Below are 21,271 nucleotides of genomic sequence, written 5' to 3' on the forward strand. Positions count from 1 at the left end.
CGAGAGTGTTTGATGCTTCAGTGTTCCCTCTAAGTCAAAATTCCATGGTATTTGATTCCTAAATGGACATTGAAGCTTTGGACATGACCTTACTTTTTTTTAAATATACAGTGTTTCTATTTTTGCACATTTTTTTACATCTATTCAATATACATAATTGATTCACTTGTTCATTATTATGTTTTATTTTATTTATTATTATTATTTCTTTCTCTGCTAGATTATGTGTTACATTGAACTGCTGCTGCTAAGTTAACAAATTTCACATCATGTGCTGATGATAATAAACCTGATTTGATTCTGACTCTGTATCTGGCGCCATGTAAATCTAGCAGAGCCACTTGGTTGGTCATTGTCTCTACCCGAATGACGACATAGAACACAAAGCAGATCAATACAGCACAGGTGCAAGCCCTTCGGCCCACAGTGTTGTGTTGTGCCAATTAAATTGGTAATTAGGTGGCTAACTAAAATAATCTCTTGTCCCTACACAATGTCCATTTTCCTCACAGTCATGTGCCTATATAAAAGTCCTTTAAAAGTCTCTAACGCTTTGCCTCCTTCCTTCCATGTCCCAGGTGGCACATTTCAGCCATCTATCACGCTTTGTGAGGGGAAAAAAACTTGCTCCTCACATCTTTTTTGTCATTGCCCCCTCTCACCTTAAATGTTCCTCTGGTATTTGCCATTTCAACTCTTGGAGAAAGATATTGTCTGTCTGCTCTATCTATGCCTCTCATAATCCTATAAACCCCTGTTGGAATTCACCTCAGCCTCCACCACTCCAGAGAAAACAACTCAAGTTTGTCCAATCTCTCATTACAATACATGCCCTCTAATCCAGGCAACATTCTGGCCAACCCTGCAAAGCCTTCCAATGGTGAGATATCCATAAAACTCCAGATGCAGCCTAACTAGAGTTTTATAAAGCTGCAACATAACTTCCAGACAACTTGCAGACACCCACCAGTGCTAAAGTCTGGATCCGACAAAGACAAATGGAAACAAGAACATTGCTTCAACACCAGAAATCTGAAATAAAAAAAGAAAATTCTAGAAACACTCAACAGGTTAGGCAGCCTCAACAGAAAGAGAAAGGCAGTAATCATATTAGATGGGGGGTTAGAGTCATGGAAAAGTACTGCACAGAAACAGGCCCTTCAGCCCATCTAGTCCATGCCAAATTGTTTAAATTGCCTACTCCCATCAATCTCCACTGGGACCATAGTCTTCATACCCCTATCATCCATGTACCTTTCCAAACTTCTCTTTAACATTGAAATCAAGCTTGCCTGCACCCCTTGTACTGGCAGTTCATTCCACACTCGTGACCCTCTGAGTGAAGAAGTTTCCCCTCATGTTCCCCTTAAACTTTCACCCTTAAACCGTGACCTCTAGTTGTAGTCCCACTTGTGCGTTTACCCTATCTATAACCCATAATTTTGTATACCTCTATCAAATCCCCCCTCAGTCTTCTTTGTTCCATAGAATAAAGTCCTAACATAGTCAATCTTTCCTTTTAACTTGTGTCCTCCAGTCCCAGCAACATCCTTGCAAATTTTCTCTGCACTTTATCATCCTTATTTACACCTTTCCTGTAGGTAGATGACAAAGACAGCACAAGATACTCCAAATTAGGCCTCACTGATATCTTGTACAACTTCAAAATAATGTAATGAGAGATTGGACAAACTTGGGTTGTTTTCTGTGGAGTGGTGGAGGCTGAGGTGAATTCTGACAGGGCTTTATAGGATTATGAGAGGCATAGATAGAGCAGACAGACAATATCTTTCTCCAAGAGTTGAAATGGTAAATACCAGAGGAACATTTAAGGTGAGAGGGAGCAATGACAAAGGATTATATCCACGTTTCTTTGTTCCTTCTGTTCAAGGTACACTGTGTTACCATCTGAATGGGCTTTATTTTAGGAAATGTGTACATTTAGTTCAACTTTAGGGGAGCACCTCATCGTTTCATTATTTTTGTGGAGCCCCACAATGAACATCTTGAACATTTGTAGATTCAACCATTCTGCTTCTAAGGAAGTACTTGTTGACCTGAGCAAACCATCGGTCAGCCACACAGAAGTAACCTATTTCTTAGAATGTTAAAAAGTACATCAGCAAATCTGAAAAAAATTCTAACACTGCTTTGCCATTTGTCTGTATATTGTAATATTATCACATCTTCAGAATACAAATTCTTCATCGTGAAACATCCACACACAAGCACAGATTTTCTTGTCTGCCTCAGGGCTCCTGTACTCCCCAACAGAGGCGTTGAGACATTAGTCCCTTAGTAAAGCAGAGGCAGTTTGCTCTCCTGTAGTTCATCCCTGTTCGATCGTACACGTGTTGTTTTCAATGGAAGGAATTTTGGGCTCGGAGTACAAAGTGCTGAAGTGACAAAATGTAACATTTAGCAGCATGGACCCTGATGGATTTCTAAGGACTCATCATTCCTGGGAACAACTAAATTAGATCCTACTTCCTCAGGGTGGCATTTGAATCCTGGGTATTTTTGCATAGGTTCATTATGTTTGCATCCTTCCTTAATATGTCAGATGTCAGGTCTAATGACCCAGGGCCGTGATTTCGGATCTCACCAAGCCAGCTGGGGAATCCAAATTCAGTTAATTAAATAAACTAGAATGAAAGAAAACAAATTATTTACAGTAGAGATAGAACTATTAGCCTGTCAGAAAATTTCATAAGGTTCACTAATGCCCTTTAGGGGAGAAAAACAACCATCCTTACCTGATCTATTTTGTATGCAATTCCAGCCTTCGCAGAAAAATGTTTGATTTCTTAAGTACGGCCATTTAGCTGACTATGCCAATCAGTTCAGAGGGCAGTCAGGGTTGAGCAATAAATGCCTGACCTAACTGACAAGACCGGCAGCTTTTAAATGAATAAAAAAAAGCAGCATAAATAGTTTTCAAAACTATGTATTTGCATTTAAACAAGTTCCTAAAGCCTTACTTTAAAAGTAGATTCAGGATTAATGCTGTTAACCATGCATCTAATGATATTTGTGAAGGTAGATTACTATTGTTATGATGGTGGGAGTCCGTCGTGGACCATCTTCAGATGTATCATACTTACATGATACCAATAGTGACTGGTTCCACTGAAATATTACTTTGTGTTTTAGCTGTCAGATTGTTTGATGTTCTTCCACGGTGATTTAGTTCACAATACCTGATGTTAAGCAATAGAGATTTTGATGGCACGGCTGAGAAAGCTTGGCAATGCCTCTACTCTATCAGGATACTAAAGATATTCGGCATGCTCCCATTGACTCTCAGCAAATTTTAAATCGATGCACCACAGAAATCATTCTGTCTGGATGCAAAACAGCTTGGTATGGCAGCTGCTCTGCATGTGACCACTGCATTAGGAAGGAATCACTAGGATCAAGGACAGCTCCTACCCCACTTTTATCAGACTCTTGTATGGTCCTCTTGTATGACAAGATGGATTCTTGGCCTCAAAATCTACCTCCTTGTGATCTTGCACTTTCTCATTTACCTGCAGTGCACTTTTTGGGAAGCATTTGCACTTTAGTCTGCGTTGTTATTGCTTTACCTTATTCTAGCTCAATGCTTTGATCTGTATAAACAATATACAAAATAAGCTTTTCATTTGTATCTTGGTACACATAACAATAATAAGCCCATAGCAATACTGTACCAATAAATGCACATCTCATTACTGCCTGAAGACTGAGCCAGGACTATTCCAACTGCTGGTGGTTAACACCTCCCCCTCCCGTTTAATCTAAAAGGTATTAACCAGTTTTACATCTATGGGATCAATCTTACACCTAGGTTGCGCTCCCAGAATAACAGAAGATATGCCAGAAGTTAGATCAGATTTTCCTGTGAACAGCAGTCATCAGGCAATCCTGAAACAATTACATCTTCCTAAATTGCCTGACTAGGCCTGCTTAAATAAAACCTTTTGCACCAAGTCCCAGCTATGACCCTTTTCATTTTCTTTAATTTGCTTGTTCTCTTTAGGTTCCTCACCTATCCCTCTTCTCTGCCTCATATCACACTCTGAACACAGACTCAAGCTCAGATCTCCAGAGAAGTGCCTTTCCACCACCCAAACCAGGTTCTAATCTTTGGCTACCTAAGACCTACCCCACCATTGTCTGTCCCCAGTCATTGGAAACCTACTCCTTCCAGGCTTAAGACCATAAGACAAAGGAGCAGAAGTCGGCCATTCAGCCCATCAAGTCTGCTCCACTATTTTATCATGAGCTGATCCATTCTCCTATTTAGTCCCATTCCCCCACCTTCTCACCATAACCTTTGATGCCCTGGCTACTCAGATACCTATCAATCTCTGCCTTAGATACACCCAATGACTTGTCCTCCACTGCCGCCCGTGGCAACAAGTTCCACAGATTCACCACCCTCTGGCTAAAAAAATTTCTTCGCATCTCTGTTCTGAATGGGTGCCCTTCAATCCTTAAGTCATGCCCTCTCGTACTAGACTCCCCCACCATGGGAAACAATTTTGCCACATCCACTCTGTCCATGCCTTTCAACATTCAAAATGTTTCTATGAGGTCTCCCCTCATTCTTCTAAACTCTGAGGAGTACAGTCCAAGAGCGGACAAATGTTCCTCATTTGTTAACCCTCTCATTCCCAGAATCATTCTAGTGAATCTTCTCTGAACTCTCTCCAATGTCAGCACATCCTTTCTTAAATAAAACTGCCCACAGTACTCCAAGTGAGGTCTTACCAGTGCCTTATAGAGCCTCAACATCACATCCCTGCTCCTATACTCTATTCCTCTAGAAATGAATGCCAATACTGCATTCGCCTTCTTCACCACCAACTCAACCTGGAGGTTAACCTTAAGGGTATCCTGCACGAGGACTCCCAAGTTCCGTTGCATCTCAGAACTTTGAATTCGCTCCCCATTTAAATAATAGTCTGCCCGTTTATTTCTTCTACCAAGGTGTGTAACCATACACTTTCCAAGGTTGCATTTCATTTGTCACTTAAGAGTGCTATATAATTGTGGTTGAATTAATATCCCTCGTTTATCACGATTATCTGAAGTCAAAACCTCTTTAGCCTCATGTTGCTCTAAAATTATTAGTAATTTGCTAATTATTAAATAATTGCTCTGATTATTTGGGAATTCAGACTGAAACTACCTTTATATTACCTCTTATTGCAAGCTTGATCATCTTAATGTGTAATTGTCAAAGATAAATGTACAATTATCAATAAGAGTAATTATCTGATAATTTTAATAAGCACTCTCAGCAGCCAGCTTCTAAAGAATTAATGATTTTAAGGAAAGGGAAGGCTCAACAATTCAAAATGAAACAACTGTTCAAAGTGTCAGAAAGGTTACTATCTGAAATAAGCTAATTTATCAAATAGTATTTTTGTCTTCAAAAATTAGGCAAACTAAAATATTGTGTGCTTTTTGAATCAAGGAGGGATTACCTTTTATGAATTATTTAGATGTTTAATTTAGCACCAAGTTCCTAGAACAAAGGGAAACCAGTTCCTGTCCAAAGTACAAACAACCAGTCTAGGAAATCTGCTCTTCCCCGCTGTCCTTCCTTTTTAGATAGACTTTCTTTAGCAGGGATCTGTAATTAAAGGACTCTGAGGCAAGGGAGGCTAAAGTAAGAAGCAATCTTGGTGGAATGAAAACTATTGTGCAAAACAAAGTGGTGAGGAACAAGACAATGCCACCTAGATAATTAGAGATAATGTCAAAATAAATCAAAGGTAAGGGATGGAAAAAAATGAAAAGCTGCATCTTAATTTGAAAAGTTAGATTTATTTTAAACTATACCTGGCAATCACATATGTTAAATACTGTGTATTACTCTGTTCAATGTTGTTAATGTGCATTTACCCTTCTGGCTGGAATTACTGAGATTTATTTATTTTGAGATATTTTTTATGGTGTTGCTCTGGAAAGGGCCAGACATCAGACAGTATGCTGAAAACATCGAACTGAGATGCATCTGCAATCCTCTGCAAGAATATTTGATGTCAGGAGGTAAGTAAAACATTGCACAAATGGCAGGATAATGAGATTCAGCCTAATATGAAAGAAATGTTTGGTACAATGCAAGACCAGTGTGCTTCTCTAAACAGTTTTCAACATCCATGGTAACTGAACAAAACTAGACCCAACATCACACTGAAACAAAAGGCTGACAGAAATGCAAAAAAAAAACAGGGATTTTAGGAGCCAAGAGAATCCAATGAAATGATGCCAAGATGGTATAAAGAATAAAAATGATTAAAATTAAAATATTTAAGTGATATCAGAGTAACTATTTTTCCAAGTGCATCAAGAAATGCAAAATAGTTTATGGAAACATAAGTCAACTTGGATAGATACTGTGCAAGTGATACCGCAATAGAAAATAAAGTAATGTCAGGGCTGGTAATTCAACCTTTGTATCAGTCTTAACAGTTAAGGGAGAGGACAGATGCCAAGACCAAAAATGCTTTCTGCATTTCAGAAAAGTGACATAATTTAGCAAATAATAACAGTTGGGGTGAACAACTTTTCACCCTTGGGCATGAAAAAACATCATTGAGAAAGCAAAACTCCCTTGATCTAGGAATTGCTGCCAAGTGAAAAGTTGTAAACATTGCTGCTGTTTAAGGAAGGTGGGAGAGGAAAAGGGGTTACCAGTTTTGTTACAGATAACACCAGAATCTGTCCTTGGGGTGGAAGAGGGCAGGAGGGAGTGATGAGTTTGGGGGGATGGGGGGGCACTTGTAACCATTTCCCCCATTTGCTTATATTAACATTCAGTTCAGTTATAGCTGGCCTGAACTTTATCTCCACTTTCCATATGCAGAGTGCAACATTTCAAAGTTTTTTGATGAGACAATGATAGATTAGGCAGAGCTAGGCTTAGGATTCTGTTAACAAATCCAAGCAATGTAAGAAACTGCCTTAGAAGTAATTCAGTAGACTCACTGGGCTGATCCCTGTGAGAGGGAGTGCAACAAAGATTCATCACATTGATTCCTGGAGTTGGGTTGATAGAGAGATCTTGAGTAAGATTGTATGATGTCCGCTGGTGGTTATAACATCTTACTAAATCAAGGAAAATTCTGAGAGGAACAAAAAAAAACGTATACTGGAAATTTAAATTAAAATCAGAAAATACTGGAAAAGCTCAGCAGGCCACCAAGCACCTGTGGAGTAAAAATAGTTTTATCTTAAAATATGCTGCTTGGCCTTCTGTTTTTATTGTAAACATGGGAAGGATTGACAAATTCAGGACAGCCTGGTACAAGAGAACTTTCCATGAGGAATATGATAACAAAAATCTTGTTTCAAGCTTTGTGGTTTCTACTCTGATGCACCAGAGTTCTGGATACTGAGATATTAAGCATATTCAACACTGAGATTAATAGGATTTTTGAACACCAAGGGAAAGGGTGAGGTATACACCAGTAAGTAAAAGGTACAACAAATACTTAGAAAACTGACTGAATATTATTCTTCATTGCATGGATCATTGAATACAGAAGCAGAGAAGTTATGCTTCAATTATAAGAGGCATTTGTGTGACCATTTCTGGAGTACTGTGTGTTATTGGATTTCTTACTTGAAGTATTTATATCGAAGCAGTTCAAAGAAAGTTTACTCGACTAATGCATAGAATGAGCCAATAAGAAATGCCAGATAGGCTTAGGTGGATGTGAAGAGGGTATTTCCTCTGTTGGACAATCTGGAGCAAAAAAAAAAGGTCACTGTTTGAAGAGGGTCATCATTTAAGACAGATATAAAGCAAATTATTTACACCAAAATCTTTGAGGCTCCTATCTTCTTGATGATAGAAGCATTGTATTTGCATATGTTTAAGGCTTGAGGTAGATAATTCTTGATAAGCAACAAAGTGAGAAGTTACTGAGGCAGGAATACAACATTAAAGTTTCACTTAGATTAGCTATCAAATGGCACAGAAGTTTCAAGGGACCAGGTGTCCTCCTCCTGCTTCCAATGTGTATGTTCGTACAACTTGCTGGAGAAGTGGGCTGGAGTTGCAGGGTCATCCATATTATTAATTGGCAGGGCTGGGCTCTAGGGCCCTTATGAACTACTCTTTCCACTTGTAATGTTCTTGTTTCCTGACCTTAAGCTATATCCCTCGACTTCCATACCTGACATGCATTAGTGAATTAGAGTGACTGTCCAATATTTCATAAACCAGTGAAGCCCCTTTATCAGATAAAATTGCCTCCCCGCACAATTAACAGTTCAATAATTGTGAAGATCTCTTTCACGCAATGACGGGCACCCATCGCTGAGAGAAGATTGGCAGCTCAATCTGCAGCTTCCAAAGGGTTGGTGCTGGAACTCAGTTGGCAGGTGGCAATTGCCATCAGAGATTACACTCTCCAGTTGTAAAAATATGTAGAAATGTTAAAGTGCGGTAGGACCCTCTGCTTGCGCCAGTAAAACTGTCCCTAATATTTCCATTATAAGCCTTGTTTAAATGTTACTTTTGCTCTCATTTAAAGGCCGACTTGCATCTATGATTTCAGTGATGTTGTGATAGAAGTTGCTCTTCATTTGCCTGGATGTGGGCAGCTCTAACAAAGTTCCTTCTCAACACCACCCAGCCCCTTTACTTGATACCTCATCTGCCACCCTAAACCTTATTCCCTTCCTTCAATCGCCACACAGTCTCTACAATTAGCACCACATGCAAAATGCACAGAGGCTATTTGTTTTTGCTGTTCTGACAGCACCTACCAAGCTCTTGACCTCTACCACCATGAGCAGCAGACACATTTAATGCATGCAGCTAAGAACATATTAGAAACTGCATGAAGTCTTTCATTCCAGATGAAAGATTTATGATGGTTTGATGATTTTTTAAAAGATTCTCCGCAACCCAGGCTCAGGGGAATCTCTGTCGATGTACCATCATGCATTCTTTTATCTTTCTTTTTCCCCATTAGAATTAACAAGTTACTGTCAAAAATGTGGCAACGTGTGACTTAGAGTGATGTGATCTTAGCCCATATGATTTTGTACTCTTTGAATAGCTAATCATGACACAGATGTCATAACAATACTCAATGTACCACTTAACCAGTGTAGATGTCAAAGTTCATTAATTTACCATTGGAAGTGTTATTTCTGTACAGAAGTGTTTATTGAAATGATAACAAATGAAATTATTACAGTGCTAAAAATGAAATTAAACTGATGCCATGTATATAACATTCACAATGAAATGGGTAAAAGTGGAAAGTATATGATAGAAAAGGGTGGGTAACTGAACATGTTATAAGCAGCTCAAAATTCAGAGCAAAGTTCAAAGTAAATTTATTATCTAAGTACATTTGTCTCCATATACAACCCAGAGATTCCTTTCCTTGTGGGCATACTCCAGACATCCCACCTCTCCCGGAAGTTCCGGGAGTCTCCCGCATATTGATAGTGGCTCCCTGACACCTGCAAATTATATACAATATCCCGGAAATTGATTTTTTTTTGAGGGCAAGTGTGAGAAAGAGTGAGTGACAGAGAGAGCATCCTGATTGGTCTCTCTTTGTGCTAAGTAGATCTATCAGTTTTCTCTGTTGGCAGGCTTTACAGTCAACCTCTCTCTCTTTCATTGTGCATCAGTTCAGTTTGGTGTCCTGCAGCGCCATGGCAGGGTGTTCCAAAAAAAGAAAATATAAAATGTGCTTCACCCCAGACTAAACTAAAGTGTACCCCTGCCCAATAGAGGTCAAAAATAATGACAGTGTTGCTCGCTGCACTGTTTGCAACAGTGACTTTTCTATTGCCCATGGTGGGTTAAATGACTGTAAAAGACGTGTTGACCTGAGTTTAACAGGTGCCATTCGTTCAATAGCACAGCTAACGTTATTTAAACTAGCTGGCTAGCTGCTAAGGAGCTACTCTACTGATGTCCTACGTGATGAGCCCAAGCTCCCTGTAGACTTGCTTAAAGTTGTAATAGAATAAAAAATCGACTCCATGATAATATAAGTACATGTCCTGTATACATACACCCTTGGAGGTCGACGAGGGGGGGGGGCAGGATATAGGGTTGTGGAGGGTGGGGCAGGGGTGGTGTTGCTACCTCCCTGAAATGAGTTTTTGCAGAGTGGGATGTCTGATACTCAATAAATCCATTAATAATAAAAGACCGTACCAACCTGGGTATTCAACCAGAGTGCAAAAAACAACAAACAGTGCAAATACAAAAAGAAAAACAGAAATAATGATGAATAAATAAGCTATAAATATCAGAAGCATGAGATGAAGAGTCCTTGAAAGTGAGTCCATAGATTATGGGAATATTTTACTGATGGTGCAAGTGAAGATGAGTGAAGTTATTCCCTTTGGTTCAAGAACTGTATGGTTAAGGGGTAATAGCTGTTCCTGAACCTGTTGGTGTGAATCCTAAGGCTCCCGTACCTGATGGTAGCAGTGAGAAGAGAGTTTCCCTATGTGGTGGGGTCCTTGACAATGGATGTTCCTTTCCTGTAACAGTATTTTGTGTAGATTTGCATAGTGGTGGGAAGGGTTTTACCTGTGATAGACCGAGCGTATCCATGACTTTTGTAGGTGAAGAGACAATGGATTATAGTCACAGCTGTGGAGCATATCTAATACGACTGATTTTAGCTGTTTTGCTAGCATAGGATAAGGACAAACATTTGAAGAACTTGAACAGGAGTTAAAGGGATATGGAATATAGAGGAAATGTACATTCAAAAACTTTTGATAGAAAAGCAGTTCTGGAGAGCAATCTCATTTGAGAGGGAGATCTTCCAACCCCCACCCCCACCCCCACCCCACCCCTCCCATGAGGATATAGGCTTGTAATTTTTCTAATATTCCTTTTGAGAAGAAAAAACAATTTGCACTGTCAACCAACACAGGTCAGAGAGAAGGCCATAAGATTTAGGAGCAGAATTAGGCCATTTAGCCCAATTAGTCTGCTCCACTATGTCATCATGGCTGATCCATTTTTCCTCTCAGCGTATGGGAACTGTACCTCCCTTAATCACAGGGCTCTGCAGAGAGTGGTGTGGACAGCCCAGCACATCTGTAGCTGTGAACTTCCCATGATTCAAGACACTTACAAAGACAGGTGTGAAAAAAGGGCCCGAAGGATCACTGGGAACCTGAGTTACCCCAACCACAATCTATTCCAGCTGCTACCATCCGGGAAATAGTACCGCAGCATAAAAGCCAGGACCAACAGGCTCTGAAACAGCTTCTTCCACCAGGCTATCAGACTGATGAACTCACGCTGATTTGAGTGTATTTCTATGTTACAGTGACTGTTCTATTTATTATAAATTATTATAAATTCCTATGATTGCACAGTGCATATTTAGATGGAGACGTAATGTAAAGATTTTTACCCCTTATGTATGTGAAGGATGTAAGAAATAAAGTCAGTTCAATTCTCCCCATATCCCTTCATGCCCTGACCAATCAAGTATCTATCAACCTCTGCCTTAAATATACATGCAGACTTGGCCTTCACAGCTGCCCGTGGCAATGAATTCCACAGAGTCACCACCCGCTGGCTAAAGAAATTCTGCCTCATCTCCGTTCTAAAAGGACACCCCTCTATTCTGAGGCTGTGTCTTCTGGTCTTGGACTCTCCCACCATAGGAAACATCCTCTCCACATCATCTCCACATTCACTCTATCAATGCCTTTCACCATTTGATAGGTTTCAATTAGGTCATCCCTCATGCTTCTGAATTCTAGTGAATACAGGCCCAGAGCCATCAAATGCTCTTCATATGGCAATCTGTTCATTCCTGCAATAAGTTTTGTGAACCTCCTTTGAGCCATCTCCAATTTCAGCACATCCTTTCTAAGATAAGGAGCCCAAAACTGCTCACAGTACATACTCCAAGTGAGGCCTCAGCAGTGCTTTATAAATTCTCAACATTACACCCTTGTTTTTATATTCTAGTCCTCTTGAAATGAATGATTACATTGCATTTGCCTTCCTCCTCACAGACTCTACCTACAAGTGAGTTCCTCAGATGTTTAGCAGAACTGTGGCTAAGTAAGCAGGTAGTGAGTGTCATGGGTGAGACAAGCTCAGAGAGGGTAGAGGAAGATGAGAATCTAGAGAGCGGCATGAGATTCAGATGTTAGGAGTGAGCTGCTGACAAAGAGTATCTCACTGCTGACAGCTGTGGCTGAAGGCGAAAGGCAGCCGAACCAGGAGCGGCCCGGTGCCCGTCCATTGTGTTGCACTTGTCCATTCCCAGAAGTTCTGGCAGAGCCAGGAACATACTTGTACGTGGGAGTAATCCAAGGAAAGCCTTCTCTGCTTATCACTCCCTAATGCCAGCATTGACTAGGCACGCATTAACTACATCTCTGCAAAAACACTCTTCCTCGTCAAAAAGAAAGAAAAATATTCATGAAGTAGCTTTCCTCGTCTTGGGATTCCAAAGGGACTTTATAAAAATGATTTTTTTTGTAAGTTAGCTAAGTTATATACACCAGCCCCATAAATATCAATAAGAATAGAAGAAAGAGAAGCATGAATGTGTTATTTGGCACTCACATCTACTCAACCATTCTATAAGATAAGCTCCCTCTTTTATCTCAGCATTATTTTCCTATACTAAACCCATATCTCTTGATTCTCCAGAGGTCCAATAATCTATCAGTCTCTTGCTTGAATACACTCTATAAAAGAAGTCTTCTTAGGTAATGATTACCAAAGCTTTACTATCCTGACTGAATAAATCTCTTCTCATTGTCAAACAAGAATGGCTGACCACTTATTGAGATGCTGTGATCCCTGGTTACAACAAAATAGTTCAGCACCATTTACTTTCTCAATATTGATTTCTTTTTCGTATTTATCGATATTTGCTTGCTACATATCCGCTATATAGCAGTGACAAAGTATATCTGCTGCCCTCTTCACCATTGATTCTAATAATAACTTCTGTTGTGGTCATGTCCTAGCAGCTTTGGGTTGAGTTGCACTTATAAAGATTGAGTCACATCAATCCATACTAGTCCTCCTAACAAGGTCTTACTAACATAGACCTGGCAGAATTCAATTAGTCTGTTGGGTTAAGTGACACAAAGAAATGCTTTTGAATGCTATCAAGTAAGTTCTGTGAATTTTTGAAAACGTGTTTTAGAATTTACCCCTTAAAGTTACTTCTGGTCTCAGTTTTAACCACCCGTCTTCTGTGAAAACCATCCTTCTGGCCCCCTGTGGTGTCGCCCACTTTAAACTGCAGATGGCTGATGCTTGCTCTGCTTCCCAATCCACAAATCTACAAGATTCCCTTTAAATATGCAGATCAGTCTCTGTTGTCACCTATTATTTAGCGGAGGCCTCAGAAAGGAAGGAACAATGGTGACTTTCCCAGGCCTGAAGAGATTCAGTAGCATCGTCCCTGGTTGCTGTAGACCAGGGAAACTGTACCAAAAACAGAAATGCTGGAAGGTCTCAGCAACTCAAACAGCATGTGTGGAAAAAAAAGAAGCCAGTGAATGTTTCGGGTCAAAGGTACTTCATCAGAACACCTGATTGCTTTGGAGTAGAACAGCTGAGACAGAGGAAGAAAGGAGCTCTCACGCTCTTCTCAACCACAAATAGGTCAGAGAAAAGGCACTTAGCCGTTCACCCTGCTGACCTTGCACCCTTCCCCATCAGCTGCCGCGTTTCTGAAGGCCAGGAAGCCCAACCAGCCAATGTTGAAGTTGGAACCGTGAATAATATCTAAGCAAGCAATCTTATTGCAATACTGAAATGAAGAAGGTGCCCCTTCAGAGCCCCACCAGTCTCTCCTCTATTAAAAACAAGGTGGGCCGGTTTCAAGTCTGACATTGTTATGGTTCCGGGGATTAAAATTACTGGCATTGATTTTATCCCGAAATAATAATCCTTAGTAGTAAATTACATCTCACCAGTTACACTTGCACATTTGATCACTTGTTCTTCATATTACTACTATTAACGTTACAAATGTCCTTTCAAACACATTTAACCAATCTTAATGAAATTTTCCATAGGTTAAATTGGTGCTAAATCATTATGGTCATCACGTGAGGTAATTTGTAAAAATATTCCCAATGCCTGGAGCAGCACTAAAACTTCAGTGAGTCATTTCCAAAATATTTATGTATCTGTGAACTTCGAGGTCAGTGCAATAATGAAAAATTAAGCTAAAGCTCCTCAAGGATATATAGGGCATGTGGATTGACCTTGGACAAAGTTTTTACAGTTACCATTTAGTGTGGGCGGGTGAGCACAAGCCTGTCATATAGTTGCTGTGGGAGAGAACACAATAGCTCTGTTCTCATTGCTCACCGTAGGTGGGGAACATAATGCTACTGTGAAGAATGCTTGTCAAAGATGAGAGAAGCAAAGTAGCTGGAGTGGGTGGCAGGGTCCAGCATGTCTGGAGCACACTGGTGCTAGTCAACACTTTGTAGAGGAGAAAACGCAACTGGTAAGCCCTGTACTCCACACACAGGTGGGTGATTTGGGACTGGGATCACACTGGCCCCACCTTTGCATTTTGAACATTAACAAGGGTCAAACAACTCAGTATTCAGAGTATTGTACTCCATCGTATGAATTATTATATGCTATATGTCTAGCTGGAGCATGGGCTGAAAGTCCGAATTCTATCCTTATATATTATAGTCCTAAGGTTTAACCAATACTGAATGCTTGACTTGAAAAAAGGCGGAGTATTGAATTAGCAGAGCTGTCCATCACTTGAATGTGGAAGACCTTCAGCACATTCAGTTGAATAATTCTACTGAACAGAATGGGAAGCCAGATAATTTTCTCTGACAGGAATGTATTGAGACTGAGCATTCTAAAGGATAACTGCTGAAACAGCAGAGAAGTAGTTAAAGATACCTCACTTACCAGTCATCTGTAGTGAGTGAGTGAAGATTTATTGTCCAATGTAAAACCTTGCTAGGCTTTTCCACAGGGCAGTCTGGAGTCAACTACTCTGGAGTGCCTTGACAAACACCAGGAAATCTGCGGACGCTGGAAATCCGAGCAACACACACAAAGTGCTGGAGGAAATAGAAAAGAGTAAATAGTTGTCAAGTTGGGCCAAGACCTTTCATCAGGATGACGGGTCCTGATGAAAGGTCTCGGCCCAAAACGTCGACTATACTTTTTTTCCATAGATGCTGCCTGGCCTGCTAAGTTCCTCCAGCATTTTGTGTGTGTTGATTTACAGTTATAGGTCAGGCAGGATAAAGATGACAGGTTCTTCCCCTGAAGAAATTAGTGTTTTAAGAATAATCTTGATTGCCATTTTTGATGCCAGTTTTAGTTCCAGATGTATTTAACTACTTGCCTTTAATTTTCCCAGGTTACCGTGGTGTAATGCAATAGTGTGGTGATTAGTGCAGTCCCTTTACGGCGCCAGTAACTACTGATCGAGATTCAATTCCTGCCGCTGTCTGGGCATGCAATGTTGGCACCAGAAGCAAGGAGACACTTGCGGGTTTACCCAGCACATCACAAACAATGAAGAATATGATGCATTTTGGTGTTTTTTACGATGCACATGTGACAAATAAAGCAAATATTTAATCTTTAAAACAAAGTCATGTTTACAGAAGAACTGTCTGGTTGTTGAGACAGTAGAGTAGAGTAGGCAGAGCTACTAGGACTTGATGTTTCAATCCCTATGGTAAATCAGCACTCTTGATGTTGGCAGTGGGCTTGGAGTGGTGACAAGGAGGGAGGATAGGTATGTCATCAGGGTCATCAGGTGGGCATCCTTCTTCTTTGACATTACGTTGATAAGTCCACGACATCTCCAGAGGGCTCAACGGTGTTACCTGGCATCCCAGATACAGCCCCCTCAGTTCCATACCCTCCTGTCTTCATCTTGCAGCCCAGTTGTTGTCTTTCCTTTTAATCCAAATCCAATTGCTGCTTTCTTCTGCTGCACTTGACAAGGACTTGATTGCTTGTTGGAGGGAGTGACCCCTCACCCCCATCTTCTTCAATAGGCTGGTCGTAGATGTCGCAATGAGTTCCCCGCATCCCACTTCTACAGGGAAAATTTTGGTCTTCCAGCCATTCTGGGCAGCTTCAGTCGCCAGTTCAGAGTACTTGGTCTTTGTAACTTAACCATTGCTTTAACATAGCAACAGTTGGCTCATTAGCATTTAATATTATTAATCCTGCATCCACTAATTTCTGGTCTTCATCTTGTATAGTTTTATGTATCTGGTTTGACATAATTCACTGAATGCCTGCCTACCACTCGTGATTTAGAACTGCTGTTCAATTGAGAATTCCTAATGGGTTTCATTTCCTGTAAGCTTTAGAGTGTTCCTGTGAGCAAAGAGTCTCACAAACCATTAATTTGCTTTCATTGGTGAGGTAATTGCAGGTTCATATGCCATTGCAAGATTTCCCTCAATCTCACCTGTCCTTGGAAATGTCTCTGTGACCAAGCATAGGCTGCAGACACTTGTGCAAAACTATATCTCATCCAGAGGAGGGGTGTAGCAGCTGTCACAAAACAGGCTCTAGTCATTGTGAAAACAGATAGATTGAAGTGTTTATTCTGACCTTGTCTGCAACTGTACACCCTTCAGTCAGTGGTTTGCTACAAATAATATGCAGCCAGTAGTGATTAAAAATTTGAGTGGTGGTGTCATACCTATGCCACATCCAATAATTATATTCACATTTCTATTTAAACAAAGAATCATGCTGGAGATCATATCTGTAAGCTGCCTTAATTAGTGAATGGCTTTCAGCAATCATGCTCATTGCTGGTTACCAGCCTCAAACAATGTACATTTCTTGGCTGAGAAACTGAAAAATCAAGCCAAATATCAGACATTAGATGTTATAATGAAGAACATTGTGGAGATACAAGCAACTGGGAATTCCTGGACCGCATGCTGATGGAAGAGCAATGCTGTTGCATCGACAACAATGACCTTTAGCTTGGACATTAAAGCAAGACAAGAATAACCAAGTTCAGAGTGATCAGGGCTCCTAGTCAGTGTGGTAAAGAAGCATATTCAAGGCATCCTAAGGTTATCCTTATGATCTGTTTAACTCTTGAGATATCAATAGTTTGAGCTTGATCAGAATACTTCTGAATTCAGATATTAGCTAGTAATTTAAACTATCAAAGTGACTTTAAGAGAAAGACACTTCGATGGCTTTGACGTGCTGAAAAAAATAGAATTTCTGTTCTGTGTTCCAACTATCACAAAGGCAAACTGGTTCAGCATAGCACAACATAACATCGCTTGCAACAACAGAGAGAGAGGGAGCAGATGGTTACATGTGACCACTTTTAAAGTGGTGCCAAACGGTATCATGTGTTGCACCTTCTCATCTCCTAATTTTATTTTTTGTCATACTTCTGAAGCCTCCTCATTCACTTTGTAGCTTCCTTCCAAAACTTCTATAGGCTGGTGAAACCATTCCCCACAGCATCGTTCATTAGAGGACCAAAGATCTTATTACTGTGATATTCAAAATTGGTATGACGAGGAAATCAAACAGAGCTTCCTGGTCATATCACTTCTTAACCCTTGCATTGGCCAACTTGGATTGTTTTCTTTTCAATCTGTGTACCACACTGTTGATGTTGTATCTTCAAAATAATGAGCAAACTATTTTGCTCATATTTTACTAGCCAGGTTCTGAATTAGTCTCTCTCTCACTGTATAATATAATTAATATCAATTTCTAATGAGCACAAGACGGCACTCTGGATTTCAACTTGATTTGCATATAGTGTAAGCATTATTCTGAGACAAGAGTGATGATTAGTTTGCTCCACTGTCATGTAAAAACATTACAATTAAGGACTGAAACAGATTTATCACTTAACTATCCTCCCAAAACTGCATTCCTTTCCTGGGGAAATTACATTGATTTTATTGGGAAAAGTTGCTGTAGATTTTATTTCCCTCTCTCTCCAAGGAGAACTTTGTAAGCAAATTGACTTTGCTGGATAATCAACTGCCTGTTTTGCACAGAACCATAGAACCATAGAACCATAGAACCATAGAAACTACAGCACAGAAACAGGCCTTTTGGCCCTTCTTGGCTGTGCCGAACCATTTTCTGCCTAGTCCCACTGACCTGCACACGGACCATATCCCTCCATACACCTCCCATCCATGTATCTGTCCAATTTATTCTTAAATGTTAAAAAAGAACTCGCACTTACCACCTCGTCTGGCAGCTCATTCCATACTCCCACCACTCTCTGTGTGAAGAAGCCCCCCCTAATGTTCCCTTTAAACTTTTCCCCCCTCACCCTTAACCCATGTCCTCTGGTTTTTTTCTCCTTTTGCCTCAGTGGAAAAAGCCTGCTTGCATTCACTCTATCTATACCCACCATAATTTTATATACCTCAATCAAATCTCCCCTCATTCTTCTACGCTCCAGGGAATAAAGTCCTAACCTATTCAACCTTTCTCTGTAACTGAGTTTCTCAAGTCCCGGCAACATCCTTGTAAACCTTCTCTGCACTCTTTCAACCTTATTTATATCCTTCCTGTAATTTGGTGACCAAAACTGAACACAATACTCCAGATTCGGCCTCACCAATGCCTTATACAACCTCATCATAACATTCCGGCTCTTATACTCAATACTTCGATTAATAAAGGCCAATGTACCAAAAGCTCTCTTTACGACCCTATCTACCTGTGACGACACTTTTAGGGAATTTTGTATCTGTATTCCCAGATCCCTCTGTTCCACTGCACTCCTCAGTGCCTTACCATTAACCCTGTATGTTCTACATTGGTTTGTCCTTCCAACGTGCAATACCTCACACTTGTTCAGTACTAAACTCCATCTGCCATCTTTCAGCCCATTTTTCCAGATGGTCCAAGTCCCTCTGCAGGCTCTGAAAACCTTCCTCACTGTCTACTACACCTCTAATCTTTGTATCATCGGCAAACTTGCTGATCCAATTTATCACATTATCATCCAGATCATTGATATAGATGACAAATAACAATGGACCCAGCACTGATCCCTGTGGCACACCACTAGTCACAGGCCTCCACTCAGAGAAGCAATTCTCTACCACCACTCTCCGGCTTCTTCCATCGAGCCAATGTCTAATCCAATTTACCACCTCTCCATGTATACCTAGCGACTGAATTTTCCTAACTAACCTCCCATGCGGGACCTTGTCAAAGGCCTTACTGAAGTCCATGTAGACAATATCCACTGCCTTCCCTTCATCCACTTGCCTGGTAACCTCCTCAAAAAACTCCCAACAGATTGGTCAAACATGACCTACCACGCACAAAGCCATGTTGACTCTCCCTAATAAGCCCCTGTCTATCCAAATGCTTGTAGATTCTGTCTCTTAGTACTCCCTCCAATAACTTACCTACTACTGACGTTAAACTCACCGGCCTATAATTTCCCGGATTACTTTTCGATCCTTTTTTAAACAACGGAACAACATGAGCCACTCTCCAATCCTCCAGCACTTCACCCGTAGACAGCGACATTTTAAATATTTCTGCCAGGGCCCCCGCAATTTCAACACTAGTCTCCTTCAAGGTCCGAGGGAACACCCTGTCAGGTCCCGGGGATTTATCCACTTTAATTTTCCTAAGACAGCAAGCACCTCCTCCTTTTCAATCTGTACAGTTTCCATGATCTCACTACTTGATTCCCTCAATTCCATAGATTTCATGCCAGCTTCCTTAGTAAATACAGACACAAAAAACCTATTTAAGATCTCCCCCATTTCCTTTGGTTCCGCACAAAGCCGACCACTCTGATCTTCAAGAGAACCAATTTTATCCCTTACAATCCTTTTGCTCTTAATATACTTGTAAAAGCTCTTTGGATTATCCTTCACTTTGACTGCCAAGGCAACCTCATGTCTTCTTTTAGCCCCCCTGATTTCTTTCTTAAGTATTTTCTTGCACTTCTTATACTCCTCAAGCACCTGATTTACCCCCTGTTTCCTATACATTTCATACAACTCCCTCTTCTTCTTTATCAGAGTTGCAATATCCCTTGAGAACCAAGGTTCCTTATTCCTATTCAATCTGATGTAAGGTTCACCCCATCTCCAACTGTTTGGTCGACAAGGTAGTTATTTTTTCTATTTCTTCGATACCAGAGTGAAAGTCATGAGTAAAACCGACATTTATTGCCCATACCTAACAAGCTGAATGACTTACCTAGCCACTTTGGAGGACAAGTGTCAATCATGTTCATGAACCAAGAGTTGCATAAAAAACCACATGTGTAAGGTCTCTTTCTCTGAAGGATGCTAGCGACACAGGTAAGTTTTATGGTGTTCCAGTTATATTGTAGTTGCCACCAATAAGTGTAGCTTTTTATTCTAGATGTAATTTCCACTTGAACTTCAACTTCACAGTTGCCATTTTGCCATTAGGTACTCTATCTGGTGAAAAGTACTGGCATCACCCCTGCCACCATATGTACAGTACATGTAATCGTATATACATGGTTTTCAATTAGCATACCTAGAGGTTTCAAGAGGTTAGTTCTTCAACATTGGCCCAGATTAACCTCACATAACCAATCTAATCTCAGCCCAACAATGAGGAATCATTCTCTTTCAAGAATGACCTGGATGAGCATTTGAATCACTACTAGACAGAAGGCTACAGATGAGTGCTGGTAAAGAAAATGAGTTTAGGTAAGTTCTTGCCTGTCAGTATGAACGTGGTGGACCAAAGGACGTTTCAGTGCTGTATGATTCTACGACTTCTTATCTTCAGCTTCCAACAATTACTTTGTGAATGATTTGTATTTCACTTTATTTTTTCTCTCTCAAAGACAAAAAATGAGAGCTCTCCAGAAGAGTTTCTCAGTTAAATCCTGTTCATTTTTGTGGGTATTTTTTTTAATATTCCTTGTGTAGTTTTGGTTATTAAGTAGTTCCAGTAACCATGTCAAAGTCTCAATTTATACCTTCTGACCAGGCAAGGTGAAACTTTTGCAACACCCCTTTGAATTCTCTTCCTTGTTTATCTTGTCTAGTGATGCAGTTTCTTCCTATGTACCTCATTCAAATCAACAGAAGGGGTCAGAACTTTTATCATCCATTCAAATAATGTTTGGAGCCTCATAGAACATTGGAATAGGAACTGGATTCTCAGTATCTCACTCCTGACTGCTCTGAGATCTAACATTACATACCCATTAAAATACTGGACGCACTCAACAGAGAAATAAAGGGTTATCCCTTCAATCAGATGGAGAGGAAT

Source organism: Mobula birostris, chromosome 9 (genome assembly GCF_030028105.1).
Source record: "Mobula birostris isolate sMobBir1 chromosome 9, sMobBir1.hap1, whole genome shotgun sequence".
NCBI lineage: Eukaryota > Metazoa > Chordata > Chondrichthyes > Myliobatiformes > Myliobatidae > Mobula > Mobula birostris.